General features: G+C 34.0%; 1 non-coding gene across 1 annotated transcript; it reads right to left on the bottom strand.

Annotated features, from left to right (window-relative positions):
* Positions 1–10,847: 10,847 nt before the first annotated feature.
* On the bottom strand, positions 10,848–10,954 carry LOC139860955 (small nucleolar RNA R71). Its single transcript, XR_011763579.1, has one exon. It is a non-coding gene; the product is annotated as a small nucleolar RNA R71 (small nucleolar RNA).
* Between the last annotated feature and the right edge of the window lie 682 nt (positions 10,955–11,636).

The raw sequence follows: 11,636 nt of genomic DNA, 5'->3' as shown, positions 1-11,636 counted from the left end.
AATAGTAGCTACTTACAATTGGGTTTGCCACAGTCTATTGGTTAAATGGTGGTGGTTTCTAGTATAAACAGAAATGTAATAGTTGCAGCTATAGTCTTGATCAATGTGAGGTTCACAGCTGACCAGGAGCATAAATAACAGGTTATTTTTATCGGGCAGGATTAGGAGAGAGTGAGAGAGAAAGAGAGAGAGAGAGAGGAGAGATATTGACGTTGTGGTGGTTCTTGGTGACTAGTGGCGAAACAGAAACGGTGATCATAGTTATAGCAACGGCAAAACAGTGACGGGTTCAATGGTGGTTAATAGAGGTAATGGAGATTGTGATAGTTGTTTTGTGGTTTCAATGAAAACGGAAAAGAAATTAAAGTGGGTTTTTTTCATGTGTTTGTAATGGTGAAGGTGGTGACTAGCTTCAATGTTGGTTTAGTTTTACGAACAAAATAAACAGATAGAACCGGTGGTGATGATGGTTGGTTTGTTCGATCATAGAACAATATAGTGGTCTTGGTGATTGTTGTACATGTGTGGGTAATGTTGTGGGTTTTCCACAGAATTAAAAGGCGATCGTGTATATGTTTTATGCATGTATGTAGATGTAGATATGTAAGAGAAAAAGAAAGAGAGAAATGGAAATGGTGACAATGGATCCCGGTTTTCATATCACATATAAGCACAATGTATAATAGAAAAGAATATATGAAAATAAACTTTCCAGCTCACTTCAGCTCATTTGTCAACATGAAATCACGGAGTCAGAAAATAAGGAGATTTAGAAAAGGCTGATGGGATATCTAATAGATCTTTTTACGCGTAATTTATTTATTTTTATATATTATAACTATTATTAATAATTACTAAATACATTAATAATAATAATATTGTTAATATTAATAATAATCATTATCATAATAATAATAAATATTAATAACAATGATAGTAATAATAATTATTATTAATAATGTTGATAATACTATTGATACAAATAATAATATTAATATAACAAATTAATATTAATACCTAATTATTTACATAAAATGAAGTATTGTAAATTTATATATTTTGGTCTTAATTCTTGTAATTATTTATGAAAAGTTTGTCACTTACTTGTTTCTAGTCCTAAATAAGATAAACAGAGTAATAAAAATTCAAACTATCCAAGTATATGCATTTCAAATAAACTTATCTTCTACGTAATATTTTTATAGACCAATGATTACAATCATTATATTCAAAGCTATATATATATTCAATATACTTTATTTACATGTATAGATATGTTTTAAATAATTATTATTATATATCATTTTATTTTACTTCATTAATTTTAATAACTATATTATTTAATATTTAAAAATATATTTGAAACTTAAATATATATATATGTATCTATTTATAAATAGTTGTTCGTGAATCATCGGGAATGGTCGAAGGTCAATTGAATATATGAATTAGTTCAAAATTTTTGAGACTCAATTAAATAGACTTTGCTTATCGTGTCAGAACTATATAAAGAATAACTTTAAATTTGATCGGAAATTCCCGGGTCGTCACACATGAGATGCATTTCTAAGTTCTTAGAAATTGTCAGGCTGATTAAGTATCTAAAAGTAATTGCATCCATAACATGAGAATAAGTTTCCTCATAATCAATTCCCGGTCTTTGAGAAAAATCTTGAGCTAAAAGTCTAGCTTTATACCTTGTAACTTCATTTTTCTCATTTTTTTTCTAGACAAAAATTCATCTGTAACCCACAGGTTTCACATCTTTAGGTGTGAGAATGATAGATCTGAAAACTTTTCTTTTATTAAGCGATTCTAACTCAGCTCGTATTGTTTCTTTTCATTGAGCCCAATCTTGTATATTTTGACATTTAATGACAGATTTTGATTCTGGATCATCATCATCATTCATGATGTTATATGCAACTTTATATGAAAATATCTCGTCAAGATTTTTCATATTATTTCGGTTCCATAATATTTTTGATTGTACATAATTGATTGCAATTCCTGTATTGACATCATTAATATCCTCTTCGGTAGGAATATTGATTTTCGGTTCTTCTTAAACACTTTCTTTTACCTCATTATCAGTTGATTTTCTTTTTCGAGGATTTTTATCTTTGGAACCAATTAGTCTCCCACGCTTCAGACGTGGCAAATTCTTGAGCGAGTATATTATCAGCTTTCTGATTTGGAATCTCAACTCAAGCTGGAGCATTTACTGCTGGTATATATGATTTAGTCACCTTTTTTATATCTGTAAATGCATCAGGCAATTGATTTGCAAGTTCTTGTATATGCATTATCTTTTGAACTCCTGTTTCGCATTCTTTTATGCGAGGATCAAAGTACATTAATTGAGGTTCACACCATGAAACATTGATATCGGCTAAAAAGTCATGTTTTTACCCCCTAATATTGAGTCCCAAAAGCATAAAGTTCAAAACTTTGTCGGCAAAATAATCGCTTTTTCGGTTAAATTTGTAGATAAAGTACTTACAAAGATGATGCAAAAAGAATCAAGAGAAACGTAGCTAAAACGAAGATTCAATAGCGAAAACGGTAAACGGCCTGCCAAATGGCTTGCCTGGCTCACAAATGGCCTGCCACACGCCCAAGTTAAACGACCCTTGCAAAAGGCTTGGTCTGGCAAACGGCCCCTGCAAATGGCCTGCTAAACGGCCTGCCATCCATTTGCAGGGAAATTCCAAGTCTATTCAAAGGCTTTTTGTCATCCAATTTCAACACACCTCTCCTTACTCTCTCACTACAATACACTTTCTCTCACTAGAGCTTTCAAGGCCTTCTCACCTCCGAGCGGGAAATTAAGTACCCGTAGGCAAACGCCGAAGATTGTAATAGGAGCGGTCTAGAGGATTTCAGCACTTGTAATGGTCCAGATTTCGTCTGTAAACGGTGAACTCTTTCCTTAATTTAATAAAGTTACATTGTTATTTTAAGTTGCTTTCATCTTGCATGCCTATCTATCTGCTACAAATATTTATTATATGTTGAATAATTTATCTGAAACTTATCCTACTGTTATGCTGAAACCTTAACGGTTTAGAAGTTTAATTTATGGATCACCCTTTTCGCTTATTCACGTGGCTATAACCTAGTATTAGGACATGATCAACCCTATGATACAAGGTAAGTAGTTATGTGTGCTTAACGTCACAAAAGGGATATAGTACCTACGTACGGATAACCATTTATTCGTCAAAGAAGAGCTACCCATTTAGGTTGTGATTAGAGTAGGCAATATAGAGTTCAGTGAACACTGGCTTGCTTAGAGGCATGATTCGCATCAAAAGCAATGTTCTAGAGATGTTCTAAGATGATCCGGGGTTGAGTAAGTGATCTCAAAGGAGAGACTTCTAATCCAATTAGCAGTACCTTAGAATACCTAAGATTGCACGTCTGTTAATTATGAGGCATAGCGTAGTATTAAGTGGTGGAATATTGCTTTAGTTAGACCAACTAGGATTAAGAAAAGCTGATACTTTCCTTTAGAGATATACCACTTTGTTCATGTACCTAGGATTCTATCCATAAGGTCGTTTAAACCCTTTAAGGTTAACGTTGGGAGTAGGGATATCCGTCTTAGCCAGAATCTTCAAAGCCTAAACTCTTAGTAAAAAATCAGTTATGTTCATAGCCTAGTTGATTGAGGTTTAGTGTTTATTCTATGAAGTTAAACTCTTGTGATAATTCCCCATCAGAATTCTATTCTTCATACCTATCTATCTTCATCTTTACTGTTATTAACGTATTATTAGTTAATCTTAATCTATCACCTCTTGTCACTGGGGTTAACTATATAGGCACTTTTATCCCACATTACTGAGCAAACATACAAAAATACGAACCTGAGTTATATTTACCACTTACTCATTAAAACGAAGACAAGCAGGTGAGTTATAGATAGAAAACCCCAGCTAAATATAAATGATAAAGCCGTTACTCTCTTTTGGTAGTTAATTTTGACGTGTTGCGACCTAACGACACCGCACAATTAAAACCGTCCGTTTTGGCCATATCATAAGAGGTAATAAGTTTTTGGCGCCGCTGCCGGGGATCTATTTTCTGTCTGTTAAGGTAATCGTTGTTTCTGTCAAAGTATATGAGACTCTTGAGTGGTGTCTAAGAAAGACAATTATACACGGACTTGGTTGTTGAATTTTCTGAACAGTCTCCAATTATATTGGAACCAAAAGGATCCTGTCTCTCCGTTGTCGGCCTGGCCACTTGTTTCAAAGATAAATTGATAAGAAACACACATGCTTAACAAACAAGGAGTTTGTCGGTATAGGATTTAAAGTCGCCATTATAGTAAACCCTTTTAAAACTATAAAAACTAAATATTAATTATGGTATTAATTTCTGTAGATTCCAGTTCAAACTTAACCGACTACGAAGAAAGTACGAAAGACAGTTGCTCTCCCACGACTTCAGAAACCAGAGAAGTTTTCCTTTATAAAACCAAAACAAATCTAAACCCTGATGAATCTCATCAAGAATTAGTTCTTGATCCTTGTAGTCCAAGAAGCCGGATAATTTCATCTAACTTAGAGATTTCATTGCTTTTGGATAAGTTTTACTCAAATGAACCAGGATTCGACCCTTTTCACGATCCAAAAGGGAGGCTCAGTCTTAACGAACTCCTGATTATGGAAGATGAAATACGGGAAGAATATCCAACTATTTTCAATTATCCATACTTGTTTGAATTTAATCCCAAAGAGAAACGACACATTGATAAAACAAAAGCTCTATTTAATGGAAATCTATTAAATCCTAGTAGAAGGTTAGACGTCTATAGAGAATTCATTAGGCACCTCTATTTCTCAGACTTCCCTTTCTCAACATTTTAAATCAATCTGTTAAAAGAGCTGCGTTATCCAGTTCGTTCTCTTTACAAACTATTAAAAGAATGTTGGGATGATATTTTTGTCAAGTATCAGGATGCAGAAATTGATTTCAAATTCGATTTAGAGTCATTCGTCAGTTTTCTCCCTCACTTCAGTGATAAGGAATTTTCTTCAATTCATATAAACCATTGTGTCGCCGCAATGATTTCTGAATTCGAATTTTGGATTGAAAGCAAGAAGCCTAACCCTATTTCAAAATATGGAAACCGAGATTTCTTTTACTTTGATCCAGCCTCATTTCTCATCAAAAGATTAATTGAAGTTTTTCCGGATTCTACCGAGGAAAGGATACATAAGAATTTCTTCGCAAAGAGAAAGGAGATATATTTTGAACTCGTATAAATCCTCACTATGTAAAAATTTCCATTCACAACTCCGCAAAGAAAGATCATTCAGGAAATATCTGAAAACTTTAAATTTACTATCGGTGATCCTGACTGCACGGAAGATCTTTTATTTCAAGACACAGTGTCAAAACTTCTTTTCGAGCTTAATTATCGAGATACTGGACCTAAGGATGGAATTTCAAACATTAAAAAAGTTAGAAGGGCTTTGGTTAAACTTATGGACGATATCGAAGATTTGCAAAAGCGCGAGCACAAATGTTAAGTGATTTTGAAATATTTTCAGTACACTCCGCTGATTTACTCTGGATGGTCAAAGAAGCTTTAAACTTATTTTTATTTCCGCGTCATTTCTGAAACTTAGTTGTGGAACCTGTGTAATTTGTGTTTTTAATAAAAAAAATATATTTAAATTTTACTCTGTCCATTTGTCTTTCTCTTTTAAATTTTAGTTTAATTAATAAAAATAACCGGATTAAAATCCGAAGTAAAATTTTATTTATCTTTTATTAATCTAGTAAAAATTTTAAAATTTTAAAAAGGGCAAATAGCCCGAAAAGGTAACCTATGTTGTCAAATTTGACAATCAAGGTAACCCCCAAAAAAAAAGATGCCCGAAAAGGATTTTAATTTAAAAAACTTCGGAGAAAAGGTAACATCGTCAAATTCATTAATGATCGTCAGTCAAAATTACACAATTGGTCCCTAAAGTTTGTTAAAAGATTGCACCATTAGTCCTCTTCATCATTACCATGAACTTAAAAGTAATACTAGAACAAAATTCAGAGAAATTGTAGCTTAGAACGTATGGTATTTTAAAAAAATCTAGTTACATGATAACATAAAGAACATTTTGGTTTGAAATAAACTTGGGCTTAGTTTTGTATGTCCAAATAAACTTGTAAATCATTAAATGTCGTGAACAAGTAGATTCCGGAGAGCTCAAGCAGATTTCGTCGACTCTCAAGCAAATTCCGGTGAGGTAGGTGGCGGTTGGTGGTGGCTATGCTCATAAACCATCAAAACATGACGGAAACTAACTAAATCTTACACCAAAATGTTTCTACAGTCGATCTAAACAACTTTCAAGCAACATTAAATCCAAAAATAAACATCAATCTTTGAATTTTGCAGATCCAATCGATTTTGTGTTTTAATTTGCATTGTGTCTGTGATAATGTTGATGTTATGATGTTGATGTATAAAGGACGAGTGGTGTAATTCTTTAACAAACGTCAGGGACCAGTCGTGTATTTTTTATTAATGATTGTTAATGAATTTGACGAAGATTACCTCAATTTTAAAATTTTTGAACACGTAATCCTTTTCTTGCGCAAAAATAAAATTGAAATCCTTTTTGGGCTTGTGCAAATTGGGGGTTACCTTGATTGTCAAATTGGGTAGCTTATGTTACCTTTTTGGGCCATTTGCCCTTTTAAAAATATAAAAATTCGCGAGTCGGGTCAGGGAAATAAGCACGTGAACCACACGGGCCCATCTTTTTCTTCTTCTTTTCTCCTCATCCTCTCCTTTTCCTCTTTCTTTTTTTTCCCTCTTTTTCTCTTCTCCCTCCGTTCCTTCGGCCGTCGCATGACACCATCACCACCACCATCAAATCTTAACCAAATTTAACGATTCAAAGCTCAAATCCGATTCTCTCGTGCTTCCTAAACGCGTTTCCATCATCAATTTTGCGTAAAAGGTACTCTTTCACGGTTAAAATTCGAGTTTTTACCCAAAGTCAAATTTTTGACTTTTGAGAAAAATTGTGTTTTATGCCCAATTTTGAATTCCTTTATGCTTAGTTAGATAATGTAATTGATGTGTGTTAGTTTTTAAGTTCGATTGAAGCATTTTGGATAGTTTTTAGCTCTCGATTAGTTAGTTTAGGTTTTAGGCTAGGAATTGGTGAAAATTTTGGAAACGTGATGTTTTGCTAGCTCATTTAGGGTTGGTGACTCATTTAGAATGCTTAGAAACTAATTTTGGAACAATTTAGACTTGTTTGCTTGAAAATTGATGTTTTGGTAAAACTACACTTAATTAGGCTTAGGGTTATTCCTATAGTTAAAACGTTTTTAAAACTTCAGATTGCCTTAAAACTAGCCTAAATGAAGATATCATCGACTTGCAAATGAAAATTTAGCCAAATTTTTGACTTTTCTTATTTTGTACGTTTTAAGCAAAATGATTATTTTTCGGTAAAACGGTCTTATGCCTTGACTTAGGAAAGTTATAGCCAAATTTTGATGATTAAAAATATTTAAGGTAATCAAAAATGGTCATTAGAATCATTGTATGCTTAAAAATCATCATATTTTAATCAAAATTTACTTATTACGACTAACTCGCTATAATTGTTATTTTTAGCATTATTTGTTGCAATCACGGGTACGCTTTGAATTTTGCTTAAAAATAAGTTTGTAGTGAGATTAGATATTGTTTGTGGTAATTTTGGCTATAATTGACTATAACAGGAATTTGGAAAATGCTATTTTTAAAGTCCTCATTTCGAACTTTTTTCGAAAAATATATGCATTTTTCAAATTCTAAGTGTTATTTTAAGTCTTATTATTTTGGAACATAACCTACGTTACTTGACCTTTGCAGGTGGCTAATTATTTACCGAAAGAGTATGAGTTGCCCCATTACCTCCTCGGGCAAGATAACCCAGCAGATAATGAACCGTTTATGAGGAATTGGATTAATCGAAAAAAGGGGCCAACAAATACATAAACTGGGTAATAATGGAACAATGTGGTTGGGCCGATGAGGTAAGACGAATTTTGAACTTTACAGCACATGCGAAAATCAACAGCGCATGGCAAAAGCTGTTTGAGATTCATGAAAAGGTGTATCAGGAGCCATACACAGAATTCATGGCAACTTGGAGATTCGAGTCAAATGTTGACCAGGAGGAGTACAACGGTCACGAGTGCATCCACTTCCGCCATCAGAATCAAATGTATCACCTAACTTTTGCGCAGTTCGTAAAGCATCTAGAACTGTACAATAAGTCACACCTTAACCGGTCTGTATTCAAAAGGGGGTACACCACCCTGGACACCATAGACCATCAAGCTTTCTGGCGCACCTACACCTCCGATAATGAAGCATGGAGGTTAAATAAAAAGGCTTCAAACTTCACCAATCCTGTTCACCGCATTCTTCACCACCTCATCGCCAAAACCCTTCACCCGAAAACCCAACATGGTGGTGCCGTCACCATTAATAATATGCGCTTAATGCATGCCATGATCCACAACCAAAATATGCAAGTTGCACACCTTCTAGCCCAGGCATTCACCAATGAAAGAAATGCCTCAAGAACAGTTGTGCCGGTTTTGGGAGCCGTTGTCACCAAACTCCTTCGCAGGATGCATGTTTTAGGGAGTGTTGAGAGATTTGGGTATAGGACAGCAGCCGAGTTGGAAGAGATAGGGTATAAGTTACTGAACACTTGGCAGTATATTCGGATCGAGGATGAACAGTTAATAGTTACAGCTAATCTGACAATACCTGACTCAGAGGACCGGGCAGTGCCAGGGGTAAGAGTTACGGGGTTTAGGCCTGATACGAGGACGAGAGATGGTCGGAGACGGCGAGGTTCTCATGAACCACGGGACGAGGATGATCCCACCACACAGGGTCGGCCCACTGACACCCGCCGACACTCATCAGTAGGAGAGAGGGATCGACCATACTTTCCACCATACCATTATGATATGGGAGATCTACCCAGACATGAGAGCTGGTTTGCTCAGCACGCTATCTTTCAGAACCTGGATCACTTCACACATCATGCAGGCAGACCTTTTTAAAAAGTATTTTTATTTTTAGATTTTAAAATATAAGTTTATTTTAATAAATATTTTCTTTGTATATATTTTGTAAATTAAAATCAGAAAAAGAAAAAAATATATAATAATTAAAATTAAAACTGGGCCGAATCCTGATCGGAGCCCAAATCTGTTTCTGGTAAACTGGACCATGCGATCGCATGTAGGACATCACGAATCTCATGCGTTCGCATGGATTGATTTGAATGGTCAGAATCCTTAAAGCATTAATTACGTTAGGGTTTATTATTTTAATTATAATTATAATTAGGGTTTTAATTAATTAATTAGTTTATAATTTTAGTTTTAATATATAATTTGTATTATTAAGTTTTATTATTATTATTAATTATATAAATTAATATTTTTATAAAATAATAATATAAATATAATATTTTTATATAAAATTTTATTTTTATCATTTTTATAATATTTTGTATCTTTTTATTCGTTTAACTTCGTAATTTTTATATTTGTCGTTCGTATTTAGTTTTAAGTTTAGTTTTGCCGTAGTTAATAAAATATTTCTAGATTTTTAGGCTTTGCCGTAAAATCCCTTAAGTGCCTTTTTCTTTAGATTAAGATTTAGGTGCTTTAGAATTTTGCGACGCAATTTTTAGATTTTAGTGCCTAATAAAGTTATTGCCGTTTTGGATATATAAATCCTTTTAAGCTTTAATACTTCTAGACGCAATTTTTAGTTTTTAGTTTTTAGACTTTTAAGTTTCGACATTTTCTTTCTTATTTTTATTTTTCGACGTTTTTCGACGCACTCTTTTTCTTTCTCATTTCTACGCTCTAGTTTTTAGGACATAGATTTTTATTTCAAAATTTCGACGGAAAAATTGTTTTAAGCGGTTAAATTGATAGACATCCAAAATTTTCTGCTTCGTAGTAATAGTTGGATTTATTAGTGGCTGAGTTGTGGATTTTCCGACTTAAAGGATCATGGCTCCCTGCTGCATCTTTTGGCTATTCGAAACGTGGGCAAAAGCAGAAAAGTCTATTAATTTGATAACTTTAATAATTTTTATCTTTATAACGAATAGGATATTCAGTGAATGCACCAAGCAAAACGTTCACCACCTTTCATAAGTTCACCTCCTGTAACTCGATCAAGACATCTAGCTAATATTGCCGCCGTTGATTTTTCTTTAGAATCATCATCTAGTCGAACAAGTACTCCAATTCAAATTTCCAATAATCCATCTTTTGAACCCGACCTCACAATTGAGAACCCGGAGGATATTCAAGGACAATTCCAAGATCCTGAAACACTAATCATTCCTCCTGAACTACAAACTGTTAAATCAGAATCTTCTAGTGATTCGTATTCAACAATTTCAAATATGAAAATAACAGAACCTTTAAGTATGGAAGATCGAATGAGAGCTACATGCACTGGCCAAGGTCACGCCATTAATCAGCCAAATGTTAACGCCAGATTTTGAAATCAAAGGACAAATCCTACACATGGTCACTAATCAGTGCCAATTTAGTGGTACAAAAAAGAAGATCCAAACGAACATCTTCGAACTTTTAGTAGGATTTGTAATCTATTTAAAATCCGAGAAGTTGAGGGTGAAACTATTTATCTTATGTTGTTCCCATGGACTTTAAAGGGAGAAGCCAAAGATTGGTTAGAATCGTTACCTGAAGGGGCGATTGACACATTGGATGTTTTAGTTGAGAAATTTCTTAAAAGATTCTTTCCGGCATCTAAAGCCGTGAGACTTCAAGGAGAAATTGTTACGTTCACACAAAAGCCAAATGAAACTTTATATGAAGCGTGGACAAGATTTGGAAAGTTGTTGAGAGGATGTCCTCAACATGGTTTAGACACTTATCAAATAGTACAAATATTCTACCAAGGTGTCGACGTCGCTACACGAAAAGACATCGACACAACAGCTGGTGGTTCCATTATGAAGAAAACCGCAAATGAAGCTCACAAAATTATTGATAACACAGCCTCCTACTCACATGAGTGGCATCAAGAAAAAGATATTTTTCGTTCATCTAAAGCGGCTAGAGCCGATTCTAGCCATGACTTTGATTCCGTTTCCACAAAAATAGATGCTTTCGAGAGACGAATGGAAAAGATGACTAAAGATATTCATGCAATACGAATCAGTTGTGAGCAATGCGGTGGACCACACTTAACGAAAAATTGTCACATTGAGCAAACGATGGAACAATGTGAAAATGTTTCCTACATGAACCAAAGGCCGGGAAATAATTATCAAAATAGTTATCAACTGCCAAGGCCAAACTTTAATCGAAATCAAAACATTCTTTACAATCCAAATGGACCCAACAATAACTCGTACAACCAACAAGGTCCGAATAACTAACCAACTCAAAACAACACTTTCAATCAACAAAGATCTGGTTTGTATAAACCACCACAAAAAACCGAAGAGAAAAGCTAAATCTGGAAGAAATGATGGCAAAGCTAATGGAATCTCAAACACAATTTATTACATCTCAAACCCAAACAAATGAGAGGTTTGATCAGT

Source organism: Rutidosis leptorrhynchoides, chromosome 7 (assembly GCF_046630445.1).
Source record: "Rutidosis leptorrhynchoides isolate AG116_Rl617_1_P2 chromosome 7, CSIRO_AGI_Rlap_v1, whole genome shotgun sequence".
In the NCBI taxonomy this organism is placed as follows: domain Eukaryota; kingdom Viridiplantae; phylum Streptophyta; class Magnoliopsida; order Asterales; family Asteraceae; genus Rutidosis; species Rutidosis leptorrhynchoides.
This window is presented reverse-complemented; position numbering and strand designations above follow the sequence as displayed.